This window comes from Leucoraja erinacea, chromosome 7 (genome assembly GCF_028641065.1).
Source record: "Leucoraja erinacea ecotype New England chromosome 7, Leri_hhj_1, whole genome shotgun sequence".
Taxonomy (NCBI): Eukaryota; Metazoa; Chordata; class Chondrichthyes; order Rajiformes; family Rajidae; genus Leucoraja; species Leucoraja erinaceus.
The window spans coordinates 39,006,837-39,022,048 of NC_073383.1; the positions used below are offsets into that span (position 1 = coordinate 39,006,837).

The following is a 15,212-nucleotide window of genomic DNA, read 5'->3' on the forward strand; positions in this document are numbered from 1 at the left end:
GCACAGCTATCGAGCTATGGTCAAAAGTTTAGCTAGTTTATTTCTTAATAAGAGGGGTGGCCCATCTATAGAGTCTGAAGAAGGGTCTCGACCCAAAACGTCACCCATTCCTTCTCGCTGAGTTACTCCAGAATTTTGTGTCTACCTTCGATTTAAACCAGCATCTGCAGTTATTTCCTACGCATCCTGACCCATCTATATATTCACTGCAGATGATATTTCACTCAAGATCCATGGGCATCAGTAGCCATCCTACAGCTTGTAACAAATCCAGTGATTTGGGTCGAGGAGTGCTGCAGGCCCAGGACAAGACACATGAAACCGCATTGTAGCCTGTAGCCTCCTGCTCAGTTTGCTTTATGAATGTACAGATTTTCCAGTTGCACTGTTAAATTGTTAACCAGCAGACGTGCAACTCCGAACATTGCAGATATGTTCACCCAAGCTTTGCAACAATTGCAACCTCCGAGCAATACTGCTACAAATTATTAATGGAGCTAATCACCCAATGTTGAAATTGGACCAACAATGTCATTAACTGCAGTGGGAGTCACAAGCATGATTACACCTTGGAACAGAACTGTTTGCTCCATCCAATACTTTGCGCAGAAACGGACACAGAAAATGAAATTCAATGATGATGTTCTTACCCACACTGAGTTACTCAGGTAGTGTGCCAGACATTGTGGTGGAGGGTGCATGATAAATGTGACATGAAGTGATAATCTCTCCAAATTATTTCTTCATTGGGTTAATATGGTTGAACAGACGAGTGGACACAGGTGTCTCGCTACTCTGCAGTGGACGGATGGCACGACTTGCCTCTGCCGAGCGACCGAACCACATCAGAACCAACCCGCTGGGCCTGTGCTTGCCTGGTTGCCTGTGTGGCTTTCTTGAATTTGTTGCTCATTTGGTTATAAAAAAATAGAATTGGTAATTAATGCAGAATTGTAATCAGTTATTGTGAATGTGCCTCTCCGAAATATTGGGAGACACATTGGACGCAAGGTGAATTCCAAAGGGAACTAGTTGTTGAATAAATAGATTTGGGACCCAAATTAACCACAGGCCTCATTTTCATTGGATATTCTTTTTTTATGACACTAGGACCTCACAAAGCATTTTTAAATGAATTAAATGCATTGGGTACCTATCTTTATAGACCACATAATAGTCATTATGAACAAAGGTACACAAAAATGCTGGAGAAACTCAGCATCTATGGAGCGAAGGAATAGGCAATGTTTCGGGTCGAAACCCTTCTTCAGTATCAGTATACCCTTGATCAGTACTATGAACATACTGATCACTCACAGACTACAATAAGATCATTATCTTATCAAGATCATCTGGCTTAGTTGCCTTAGGCTGGGATAATTACTGCCACCTCATTTGGGAAGAACTTCCACCCTTTGCAGCAGTGTTGTGGAATTATATATCCACCTGAGAGACCAGGCCTTGGTTTGAACAAAACCACTTCTGAAATGTAGCTGTTTCAAGGGAACAGGTTCAGGGATCTGACTAGTAGAACAGTAAAAGGCTCACATGTGTTTAGTTATAAATCAGTTTTATTGGCAAGAGAGAATAAAAGCAATACTTGTCTTGGTATGCGCGGGGTCCTGTTTACAGCAGCACACCTCCCTCTCTCTCTCTCTCTGCTTCCGGCCGTGGCACTAATCATGACTCAGCTGTCGGTGAACCCCTCTCGTACATAAACTAACATGGCTTCCTGGCGCCTGCCTTTATACAGGTAAGAAATCAGCCGTTGAAATAAATGCCGGTAAGTCCTGGCCAATAGCACTGCTCCCAAATTCAAACTATAACCAATGCCAGTGGACTGCATCCCACCCACCCTTTAGTTTAGAAGAGTTTAGGAGAGTTTGAAAAAATGCCATGTTGAAGACCTCCTTCGACTATGTAAAAGACCTCCTTCAACCTCCTTCGACTATGTTGAAGACTAGCTTCGACTAGCTACGACTAGCTTCGACTAGCTTCGGAAAATTGGACACCGAATAGTGGAGCGTGAAGACGACCTCCTTCGATCTCCTTCGACCTCCCTTCGACTATGTTGAAGACTATCTACGACTACCTTCGATTACCTTCGACTACCCTCGATTACTTACGAATAACATGCCGACCTCTACAACCTACTTCGACTAAACCTAGGAGTAAAAAAAGTATCGATTTTTTCCATGGCGACCTTTTTTTACTCGCGGGCACTTTTCAACATTGAAAAATACGCCGCGACCTAGTGAGGCCTCGAGTACGTGCTGGACTACTTTCCAGCATGAAGGAGAGTTACAAAGACCTCCTAGGACCTCGTGTCGACCATGCTGCGAGTATGAGTTGAGGGCAAACTCACCAGAACTAGCGGATTAGGTCGCCGCAATAGGACAGCCCCTTAATGCAGATTAATTAGCCACCGTAGATTAGCCCTAGTATAGAGAGAGTGGATGCAAAAGTATAATCATATAGAACTAGTGTGAAGGGGTGATGGAAGGTTGGCATAGACTTGGTGGGCCAAAGAGCCTGTTTCCCATCCAATGTCTTTCAATCAATCAATCTAATGCATAATAGCTTTCTTTTCCCTCCTTGAAAAAGGAAAGCCTCTTTAAATCAAGATCCTATCATTTAAATCAGCCTGTTATGTTTAGTTTAGTATATTGTCACGTGCTAACCAGTTAGCGAAAAAAACAGTCTTAAGAAGGGTCTTGACCCAAAACATCACCCATTCCTTCTCTCCAGAGATGCTGCCTGTCCCGCAAGTTACTCCTGCTTTTTTGTGCCTATCTTCGATTTAAACCAGCATCTGCAATTCCTTCCTACACAGCGGAAAGACAATACAGGATTACAGTTGAGCCATGCACAGTGTACAGATACATGATAAGAGAATAATGTGAATAATGTTTAGTGCAAATGGTGTCTAATAACGTCCGATCAAAGATAGTCCGATGGTCTCCAATGAGGTAGATAGTAGCTCAGGACTGCTCTCTAGTTGTTCGTAGGATGATTTAGTTGCCTGATAACAGCTGGGAAAACACTGTCCCTGATAACTGGTGTGAGTTTTCACAGTGAGGCAGCATGTGGTACAGTATAAATGGAGTTAATGGATGGAAGGTAGACACAAAATGCTGGATTAACTCAGCAGGACAGGCAGCATATCTGGAGAGAGGGAATGAGTGACATTTCAGATCGAGACCCTTCTTCAGACTGAAGAACTAATGGAAGGGAGATTGGTTTGTGTGAAGAGCTGGGCTGTGTCCACAATTCTCTGCAATTTCTTGCGGTCTTGGATGGAGATCTTCCCAAACCAAGCTGTGATGCAACCTGATAAAATGCTTTCTACGGCACATCTGTAGATGTTGGTGAGAATTTTGGGGACATTCAAAACTTCCTAAGCCTTTTAGTTTAGTTTAGTTTAGATTAGATTAGAGATACAGCGCAAAAACAGGCCCTTCAGCCCAACGGTTCCGCGCCGTACAGCGATCCCTGCACATTAACACTATCCTACACCCACTAGGGACAATTTTTACATTTACCAAGCCAATTAACCTACGAACCTGTACATCTTTGGAGTGTGGGAGGAAACCGAAGATGTCAGAGAAAACCCATGCTGGTCACGGGGAGAAAGTGACAGCACCCATGGTCGGGATAGAACACGGGTCTCCGGCGCTGCTAAAGAATTAGACATTGGGTTGCTTCCTTGGTGATTACTTCAATATGGGTGGTCCAGGACAAGTTGTTGGCGATATTTACTTCTAGGAATTTGAAGCTTTCACCCATCTCTACTTCGACGCCGTCAATGCAAACTGGGGTCTGAGTACCGCTTTGCTTCCTGAGGTTGATCACTATCTCCTTTGTCTTGCTAATATTGAGGAAAAGGTTGTTGTCTTGAAACCAGGTCACGAGGTTCTCAATCTTCTTCCTGTGCTCCATCTCATCATTATTTGCTATCTGGCCCACAATGGTGATGTCGTCTATGAATTTGTAAATTGAATTGAATTTGTACTTAGCTGCAGAGTTATGGGTGTACATGAAGTAAAGAAGGAGGCTGAGAACACATCCTTGCGGAACACAAGTGTTAAGGATTATCATAGAGGATGAATTGTCCCCTGCCCTCGTTGATTCGGGTCTATTGGTCAGCAAGACGATCCAGTTGTATAGATGAGTGCTGACTCCAAGTCCTGCTTGTTTGGTGATATGCTTGGATTGGATAATGATGTTAAAAGCAGAACTGTGGTCTCTGAATAGGAGTCTGCCAAAGGTGTCTCTCTCATCCAGGTATTCCAGGGATGAGTGTAGAGCCAGGGAGATGGCATCAGCCATGGACTTGTTGTGGTGGTAGGCAGGTTGCAGTGGGTCAAGGCTGCTTGGTAGACTGGATTTAATGCATTCCATAACTAGCCTCTCAAAGTATTTCATGATGGATGTCAACGCCACTGGACAGTCATCATTAAGGCATGAGATCTTGCTTTTCTTCAGCACCGGGATGATGATGATCTTCTTGAAGCAAGTGGGTATCTCAGACAGAGTAGTGATGTCCATGAATACTCACGCTAGCTGGTGTGTGCAGCTACCAAGGACGCAGCCAGGAACACTGTTGGGGCCAATTGCTTTCCATGGGTTCAGGCTCAGGAAGGCTGATCTAACCTCTGCAACAGTGACCCTTGGAAGAGGCACACTTGAGTCTGATGGGACAGATGTCATCGCCCTGTTGGCTGTCTGCTTAAATCAAGCATAGAAAGCGTTCAGTATCAGGTAGGGCCGCACTATCACCAGCGATGTTGCTTGACTTTGCTTTGCAGCCAGTTATAGTATTCAGCCCTTGCCACATTCTGCGTGTATCCAAATGATTATATTGGGACTCAAGTTTGTCCTGGTATTGTCTCTTGGCATCCTTGATAACTTTGTAGAGATCATAGCAGGCTAGCTTGCACTGTTGAGGATCTTGATTTGTGTGGCAGACCTGGCCTTCACATGTGAATGTACCTCATATTATGATAACACATAATTTAGATGATTTGTTCATTTTAATCTAACTTGTACAATGAAGTATACTATATTCATTCCAATTAAACTTTCAAATATTTTGCCATGGAATGTGTGGTAGGGAACTGTTGACTTTTTGCCATGGCTGTTGGTGAATCTTTCCACATTTTATTCTCCTATTGGGAGCCTCAGGCACTGATAGAAACATAGAAACATAGAAATTAGGTGCAGGAGCAGGCCATTCGGCCCTTCGAACCGCCATTCAATATGATCATGGCTGATCATCCAACTCAGTATCCCGTACCTGCCTTCTCTCCATACCCCCTGATCCCCTTAGCCACAAGGGCCACATCTAACTCCCTCTTAAATATACCAATGAACTGGCCTCAACTACCCTCTGTGGCAGAGAGTTCCAGAGATTCACCACTCTCTGTGTGAAAAAAGTTCTTCTCATCTCGGTTTTAAAGGATTTCCCCCTTATCCTTAAGCTGTGACCCCTTGTCCTGGACTTCCCTAACATCGGGGTATTGATACAAGAGAGGGGTATTAATTCATGCGAGCAAACTAAAACAGTCTGGACTTTGCAAATGTCAAAGTTCCAGTGAAACATGCAAACACAAAGTAATATCCAACAGCATAACACTGTCAGTGCAATATCCTTTTTTTAAACTTAATGCTTTGATACAAGCATAGTTGTTACTTGATTGCATTTATTTAATGTCAAGGATGATCAAAAGTTAAGTTAAATTTCTTTACACTATGATGTAATGCATTAAAAAAATTAAGTGGCGTACTTAATTCCAGCAAAAGCTGGATGAGTCATCTGCACATGAACACATCCAATAGTGCTCAGTACCCTAAGAAAGGTTTGTTTAACCAGGAACAAAACTAAAGTCTTATAACAAAGATGAGCAAAGATGAACATAAATGAGCAATGAACATTTCTTATTTAATTTTCTACTGTATTCAAAAGCAGCTAGAGTTTTTAGAGACTCTAGTTATTAAACCATAGTTATTCTGGATGTTATTTCTCATCTCTACTAAATATTGAATTTCAACAATCCAGCTTTGAGTTGAGTCCAAATAGAATCAAAGAAAGCCAGGAAAATATGGGCTAGAAATTGAGAACTGTAGCAATATTTATTTTAGGTTTTTTTGAAATTGTTTTTTTTTTCCAGAGTGGAAATCAGTGACAATGATTCTGGCTTGAAATACCTCTCTGGAAGTTCGAGCTGGACCCTCCAGAAACGTATGTCCTACTTGAATATAACATATTTTCCATGTCAGGGGTATACCTGATAACATCAATCCATGCGAGCATTGCCAGGAAAAAACAGGTCATTATGCCCTGAAGTGTGGGCAGTCTCAAAATAGCACTGCTACGGCAGCAGCTGTGCAATTTGTAGGGGTCTCCCTGAATACCTCTGAGTCCAGCCCTGGCAACCCAACTCACTATTTACTGAGATGCTTCGATTTCAGTCTTCCAGATCCCACACTCTATGAGATCTTGATACTCTGGTACCTCCCCCTGGCTAGAATCCACCAATCTACCATCTCCCCTCTTTACTATTGATCTGTCATTGTGACTTCCATTTTCCCATCCCATGGAACCTCCTTCCTGGGTTCCCACAACCCATGCCTATGTACCTGTCCAAATTAATTTTACATGTCGGTGTAGAAGTAACCAAGAAGGTTGACATGGGCAAGGCCTTAGACATCATTGTTATGGACTTCAGCGAGGCCTTTGATAAGGTTCCGCATGGTAAACTGTTCTAAAAAGTTAGATCACACCGGATTCAGTGAGAGGTAACTAACTGGATACAGAAATGGCTTAATGGAAGGAAGCAGAGGGCGGTGGTGGAAGGTTGTTTTTTTGGATGAGAGGTCTGTGATTAGTGGTGTGCCTCATCGATCGGTGCTGAGCCAATTGCTGTTTGTGGTTTATATCACAATTTGGACGGGAATGTACAAGGCGTGATTAGTAAGTTTGCAATTGAATCTAAAGTAGGTGGTATTATAGAGAGAGAATGTGGCTTTCAAAAATTACAGCAGGATCTTGATCAGCTGGGAAAGTGGGCTGAGGAATGGCTAATCAAAATTAATACAGATAAGTACAAGGTGTTGCATTTTGCAAAGTCAAACCAGGGCAGACCTTCACCGTGAAGGGCCTTCGGGATTGTTGTAGAGGAGAGGGAATTAGGAATACATGACAGGGTTCCCAGAAAGTGACGTCATGGGGGAAAGGGTGGTAAATAAGGCTTCTGGCACATTGGCCTTCATCAGTTGCACTGAGTATAAATGTTGGGGCCTTATGTTGCAGTTGGGCAAGACTTTGGTGAGGCATCATTTGGAGTATTGTGTTCAATGTTGGCCACGTTGCGATAGGAAGGATGTCATTAAACTGGAAAGAGTGCAGTGATTCACAATGATATTGCCAGGACTTGAGAACCTGAGCTGTAGGGAGAGGTTGGGCAGGCTAAGACTTAATTCCCTGGAGTGCAGGAAGCTGGTGGTTGTTTTTATAGAAATATATAAAATCTTGAGGGGAATAAATAGGATGAATGCAGAGTCTCTTTCCCAACGTAGGGGAATCAAGAACTAGAGGACATAGGGTTAAAGCGAGAGGAGGAAGAAATAACTGGAACCTGAGGGGCAATGTTTTCACTCAAAGGGTGGTGGGTATATGTAAGGAGGCAGTTGAGGCAGATACTGTAAGAGCATTTAAAGGACACTCGTACATGTGGAGGAAAGGTTCAAAGGAATATGGGCCAACCACATGAAAATGGGGCTAGCTTAGATCAGACATCTTAGTCAGCATGGGTAGAAGGGCCTGTTTGCATGCTAAATGACTGTATGACTGCTGTACCTACTTCATCTATTCCCTCTGGCAGCTCATTCCATATACCCACCACCCTCTGTGTGAAAAAACTACCTTTCCGGTTCCTATCAAATGTTTCCACTCTAGCTTTAAACCCATACCCTCTAGTTCTTGTTTCTCCAACCTAGGAAAAATAATCAATACATGAATCTTATCTGATCCCCTCACGGTTTTATAAAACCTCCAAAAGATCACTCCGCATTCTCCTATGCTCCAAGAAGTCCGTGTCATTTTCTGAGAAGTCTTAGCCTGTCCAATCTCTCCTTATAACTAAAGCCATCAATTCCTCCTTGAAAATATTCTGCAGCCGCTCTGAGACATCTGGACCCTGGAACCAGGGAAGCAACACACCATCCCGGATTCCCATTTGCTGCCACAGAATCTCCCGTCTGTCCCCCTAACTATAAATGGACACAAAATGCTGGAGTAACTCAGCAGGCCAGGCAGCATCTCTGGAGAGAAGGAATGGGTGGTTTCGGATTGAGCTCCTTCTTCAGACGGTCTATCTTGTGTCTATCTTCTGTTTAAACCAGCATCTGCAGTTCCGTCTGACCCCTAACTATAGAGTCTCCTATCACAATTGCTCAGTTTGACTTCACCCTACTCCACAGGGTCTCAGAGCCAGGCCCGGTACCACAGACCTGGCTGCTGCTCTCTACTGAATGGTCATCCCCCTCTCACAGCAGTCTCTATAGGGAATTCCTGCATTGACTGCCTACTCCCTTTCCTGGTGATCACCCATCTACTTTCTGACCACCCGATTATAACTCATATCTATGATGCTCTCATTCTCCCAGATGATCCTGAGGTCGTCCAGCTTTAGCAGCATCTCTAGTTCCCTCACACAATCTGTCAGGAGGTGCAACTGGATGCACTTCCCACAAGTGTACGTTTCAGGTGAATGACTCCTGAGATGCAGGGGTTTTGGCATGAGAAGGTTTTCAGTACTGTCAGAAATGTTTAATGATTAAACGGGCTAATAATGGGGAAAAAAGCTTATACTCAAATTTTGGAAAAATGCTCCAATACCAACAATAAAAATGTGGATTTCAAACATGTTCGAAACACTACGCTTGGAAGAGATGAGACTCCTCCTAGCAGGCAAAGCAGATCACTTCCAAAAGACGTGGTCTGCATTTATGGAATTATTACAAGCATAAGGTGCAATAGTAATTTAAAGTATAAATGATACCAGGATCTGGTAACAGGGGGTATAAAATAAATAAATTAATTAAAAATACACGGTTGGTATATCCTTTTTTGCGAGTTTTGTGTTACATTAGAGCGATTGTTTTCCCTTTTTTTTCTTTTCTTTCTAGGGTCTTATTTCCTTTCTTTACTTCCTTCTCTAACTTCTTCCCTAAGGGGCTTTCTTTTCCCAACACTTTCCTGCACCTTCACGATTCTTGTTCACTTTCCTTACTTCTTTTATTTTTATCTTTTTTAAAGCTCGAAAAACGAAGTGGTACAATAAATGTAATAAGATATATCTGATGTGTATTATTGTAATTTACTGTACTTCTAATCAAAATATTTTTTTTTTAAATTAAAAAAAAAAAAAAAGAAATGATTACCAATACATTCACATTAAAACTTGATCACCACTGAGGATGGCACAGTGTTTCAGCTGATGGAGCAGCTGCCTCAGAGCGACAGAGACCCCAGTTCAACCCAGGCCTCAGGACCTATCAGTGTGGAGTTTGCACATTCCCCTTGCGATGGTGAGAATTTCTTCAGGTTGCTCCAGTTTCCTCCCACATCCCAGAGACGTGCGGGTTTGTAGGTTAACTGGCTGACCTTTGTAAAATTGACCCAAGGGATTATCAAGTGGATGAGAAAATGGGATAACATTGTATTGGTGCGAACGGGTGCTTGATGGTCGGAGTGTGGACTGAAGGGCCTATTTCCAATTTGTATCTCTAAACTAAATCAGCAGGCAACCCAAGCAAAGAGTAATAATTCTTAACAGTGTGGAATTCATGAGTTTGTCCAATGATGATTCATTCCGGATCTGTCAATGCCATTGCCAGGATCAGAATGTATTCCCCTTTCCTAGTTTCCCGTGAGAAGTTGAAGGGATGCATCCTTCTTGAAATTGTACACTACATATCATGAGGGAGCTCTCAGAGCAGTGCTGTAGGAATTTGAAATGGGGTCAGAGAGAGGCGACATTTTGCAGCATGCAAGAGAACATTCATATGCTCACATTTTGACCTTTTAAGTCTAAAATCTGCAGCTCTATCTACAGCAGTATGACAGGGGTAGTTGAGGCATTTAAATGCACTAGCCATTATTAAGATTGCTCAATGGACCTAATCTCCGTGCCTTCCCCCCCCCCCCCCCCCCCCCCCCCCCCCCTCCCCCATCCCCGCCTCTCCTGAATGTGAGCACACCACCCGGAAGCATCAGAAAAGTCTCCATTATGCTAGAAAACATAGTCACCAAGGATGGCCTTCAGATAGGATTGAAACATCAGGCTTGGGTCCCACACACTCCCACTCCCAGCATCCGTCTGGCCAATGTACAATTGCTGGAAAACATAATTGAAGATTTAGGAACAAGACTAATGTATCAGAGGGACATGAGAATCTGTTCAAAGATTCAAAGGTATTTTATTGTCACGTGTACCAATTAAGGTTCAGTGAAACTCGATTTACCATAGTCATACTAAAAAAAGCAACAAGACCCACAACTACATAAAAGTTAATATAAACATTCCCCACATGGCTCACTGTGATGGAAGGCAATAAAGTCTAATCTTCTTTCCTCTTTATTCTTCCACGGCCGGGGCAGTCGAACCATCTGCAGTCGGGGCGAAAAAGCTCCCGCAGCCAGCAATCGAAGCCCCCATGTCGGAGCGATCGAAGCTCCCGCGATCGGGGCGGTCGAACCTTCTGCGGCCTGGAGCTCCCGAAGGTGGTCCCGAACCAAGGGACCACGAGCTCCATGATGTTGCGTACTCTATTTCACCCTAGCTCTCCAGACACGGCTCTCTATTCCAAAGGTTTTTCCATCCACCACATTAGCCCAAAGCAGCAACAGGAAAAGGTAGATGCAGCGGCATCTTCTTCATGATGAAGTGTTTGTGGCACTCAGACTAAACGGTCTTGGCCCATTCCTGCTCCACCGACCTGGAATGTCTGATGGTTAAGCATCGACCATTCTACCTACCGAGAGAGTTCTCCACTGTCATCTTGACTGCAGTCTACATCCCGCCTCAGCAGACATCAAGCTAGTAATGGGTGTATTATTCAACAAGCATGGTACGGTTGCTTCGAGTGCTGCAAGCAACAAGCAAGAAACGGCATTTCCCCAGGTTTTCCTTATTTATAGCTGGGGAGCTCAACCAGGAAGCTTCTTGAAAGGTATTTGCCCAACTACCAACAATGCAGTCGACCACTGCTATACCACCATCAAGAATGCTCCATTGCTCCACTCCATCGCTTGCCTGTACTTTAAAAATCTAACCACCTGGCTGTGCTTTTTTTTTGCTTAGAGACAGAGACTGAAGAGCATGACACTGGTGAAAAGGACTACAAAGAGCTGGTCAGGGAAGGCAGAGGAGAGGTTAGGGAACAGCTTCAAATTGGTGGACTGGACTATGTTCAAGGATTTCTCAGCAGACCTAAATCGGCCATGGTTATTACCTATTTCATAGAGGATGAATGTTGAAACTGCAAAATCATTCTGAATTTTCTCCATTCTAACTGAAGGCTTCTCAGTGCTACCATCAGACAGGAGGTATAGAGGCCTGAAGTCTCACACCACCTGGTTCAGAAATGGCTACTTTCCTAAAACCATCAGGTCTTGAACCAACCTGCATACCATAATCCTACCTTAACAACAGAAATTACAGACCATCTCTTGCACTATCATGGACTTGTTTCTAATTATGTTTTTTTTTTGCACCAATGCCTTGTTTTGTAGACTTTTTCTTTTCAATGTCTTGTATAATTTATATATCATTTATCTTCTGTGTATTGTCAGAGTCTACTGTATGTGCCTGTGAAGCAGCTACAATTAAGCTTTTCATTATATCTGTACCTCACTGTACATGCCTATGACACTAAACGAACAAAAGACTGGAGGAAAGTCTGGAGCAGGCCATATAGAATATAGAGAGAAATGGACAGCTGATGTTTCTGGTTGAGATCTTTCCTCTGACTCTATATGACTTGACTTGATTTAAGCTCAGTGTTGCAGAAGGATTTGATGATAAGATACATGTTTGAACAGGTCCAGAGGGAACAAGATCCAGACCATTTAAACAACTTAAGGGCAAGAAATGTTCCTTTGATTACCAAGGCTAAATACATTCTTAAATGTTGACCACGAGTGGATAAAATTCTCATTCATATTTTAGGTGGATGCTAAAAGACTTTCCCCCCTGCTGACCACCTATTCTTTGTTCAGTCAAGCCTGCAGCAGTCAGATTTGTTTTATAGAGATCTGCAGAATTTTAAACAATAAAAAACATTTTTTATATCTTTGCTCACAATAAGGCCTTAAAATGAATTCCAGCTTGTCCTATCCAATGTTGGCAACAGACATTGCAAGATCTGATTGACATCATTTATATGCTCTGACAATGCAGACTTTCCATTGACTGCATTCATTAAAAAACTCCCACTTGTTTTACTTGTGACTGCGATACCCTGCCTTCAAAGAGTGGCAAGAAGAATTTAGTTTAGTTTAGTTTAGAGATACAGTGCAGAAACAGGCCCTTCGGCCCACCGAATCCACACCGACCAGCGATCCCCGCACAATAGGGACAATTTCACATTTGTACCAAGCTAATTAACCTACATACCTGTGAAGTGTCGGAGAAAACCCACGCGGTCACGGGGAGAACGTACAAACTCTGTACAGACAGCAGCCGTAATCAGGATCGAACCCAGGCCTCTGGCGCTGTAAGGCAACAACTCTACCGCTGTGCCACCATGCCGCCCTTGAAGCAAAAGTATAAACAGAAATCAGAATAGGGTTCTACAAAGTATCACACTCCGGAACGCCTCTTGAAAGGTGCCTTTTACGGAAGAAAATGATTAGAATTGGCACCATTGTCCTCTCACTGATCTTCAGATACAAGGGATGTTCTAATTGAGATATTTAAGGCAATTAAGAGATATGGGAGGGAGGATAAGGAAAAACTTATCTTCTCTGATAAGGGTGTCCAGAAAAAAAAACAGAATATATTGATATACCCAGTGGTCATGGTGAGAAATAAAGCAGATTTCAATTTGATTAGACCTTCCTGATGTGAAGACATGATCTCAACTCTGCCTCTCTCTTCAGATGTGCTGGCTGAGCTAACGACCATTTCAAAGATTCTATCTAATTTCAAATTTCCATAGTACCACAAAAATACATTAACATTTGGCCATCTAAGTGCCACCTCTTAAAACACTACTTCATACAAAATGTCGAGGAAATCAGGAATTCCATCCGCAAATGGCTGCTGAGGTTGGGGGTGAAATTCACATATCAAAGCTGAGCAAGGTAACTTATTTTCCAGTAAATATATTAAAGGGTTAAATGATCTTGTTCAATGAACAGACTCAAGGAGCAAAATGGCTCCTCGTGTTCATAAGTTCCAGGCAATGAAGGGCTGATAGAATGCATGTAACTCAACATTGGAAGGGGAAAAAAAAGTTGGGGAACATAAAGAAGCATCTCTGCAAGTTATATATATATGGAGGAAATCTTTTTTGGTGCCAGATCAATGTCCCGTTTTTTTGCCAGACACAAGTACCGATTTGCTGCAAGCAGCTGCAACTGATTTTATTTTCAAATATTATTTTGTAGGATTCTACTGGAAAAAAAATCAAGTTACTCCCAAACCGTAATCTTAATTCACTGCAGGGTAACAAACATGGAGAATAGAAGAACGAGGGGGCCATCATGTGGATGATACCTGAACTACAGCTACATGAAGCAGATAGGTTTCGGCCCGAAACGTTGCCTATTTTTTTCGCCCCATACATGCTGCCTCACCCGCTGAGTTTCTCCAGCATTTTTGTCTACCAGCAAAATGAAGCATGGTTGGCTTATGCCAGGAGGAGTGAGATTGTTAGTGTATTTTAACCTCAATTGATAATAAATATCAATTCTAGACCCGCAATAAGATTACAGTTTTTCCATGAAGTATAATTTGCTGTCTAGTCTCACCTCACTGTAGAAAGTGGTCATGTCACAAGATTGGGGAACCTCGAAGGTTGACATGATTAAGATCTGTTTGTGTAAAAGCGATGTATGCACTGCATTCACCACACACCAAACACACTTGAGAAAACATTGTTTGTTACAAAACAGTGAAATCTTCCTCTTGCACTAAGAATGGGATGCTGCACATGAAGAAAAGGGCTGGAGAAGTCCAGGAGGTCAAGACTTGGGAATATAGAAGCAGGAAGAGGCTTCTCAATCAGTATCCATGAATCAATCAGATCAAAGGTTGAGTAGGAAAGAACTGCAGATGCTGGTATAAATCGAAGATAGACACAAAATGCTGGAGTAACTCAGCGGGCCAGGCAGCATCTTTGGAGAGAAGGAATGGGTGATGCTTCGGGTCTGAAGAAGGGTTTCAAATTCCTTCTCTCCAGAGATGTTGCCTGTCCCACTGAGTTACTCCAGCATTTTGTGATCCAAGATTGATCTGTGCTTACTCACCTATGTTCCATTTATCCTTAATTTCATCATCTAACACAAATCAATCTCCTTGGTGCATTTTTCAACTCCTCATATTCGACCTAGGTAGCAAGGGCATGAACATTGAATATTATAATTTCAGGTCACCCCTCAACCCTCTGTCCCTTTTTACCTCCAATCTACCCTGGTCCTCTCTTACGCACCATTCTTTCCACATAACCTCACATTCAACCCCTCCCCCTCCCCATGCCCATCACCATCACCCACACACTTCTTACACTAGATTCCCCTTTCCCCCTCACTGCTCGCCTCTTCCCTCACCGGCATCTTGATCAGCTAGCCATGTGGGCCAAGGAATGGCGAATGAAGTTAAATTCAGATAAATTTGAGGATTCAGATTTGGAAAGTCAAGCCAGGGCAGGACTTCCACGGTGAATAGTAGGCCCCGAGGGAGTGTTGTAGAGCAGTAGAACTTAGAAGTGCAAAGTTCCCTGAAAGTGGCATCATAGATAGATAGGATAGTGAAGAAGGCTCTTGGCACCCTAGCCTTCATCGGTCAGGGAATTGAACATAGAAATTAGGATTTATGTTACAGTTGTACAAGATGTTGGTGAGGCCCCACTTGGAGTGTTGTTTTCAGTTTTGGTCACCCTGCTACAGGAAAGATACCATTAAGTTGAAAATAGTATAGAGTAGA

General features: G+C 42.9%; 1 long non-coding RNA gene across 1 annotated transcript; it reads right to left on the reverse strand.

Annotated features, from left to right (window-relative positions):
* Positions 1-238: 238 nt before the first annotated feature.
* On the reverse strand, positions 239-14,664 carry LOC129698899 (uncharacterized). The gene is made up of 3 exons (XR_008723746.1): positions 12,681-14,664; positions 10,313-10,400; positions 239-5,187 (listed from the first exon to the last, which is right to left on the reverse strand). It is a non-coding gene; the product is annotated as an uncharacterized LOC129698899 (long non-coding RNA).
* Positions 14,665-15,212: the final 548 nt, after the last annotated feature.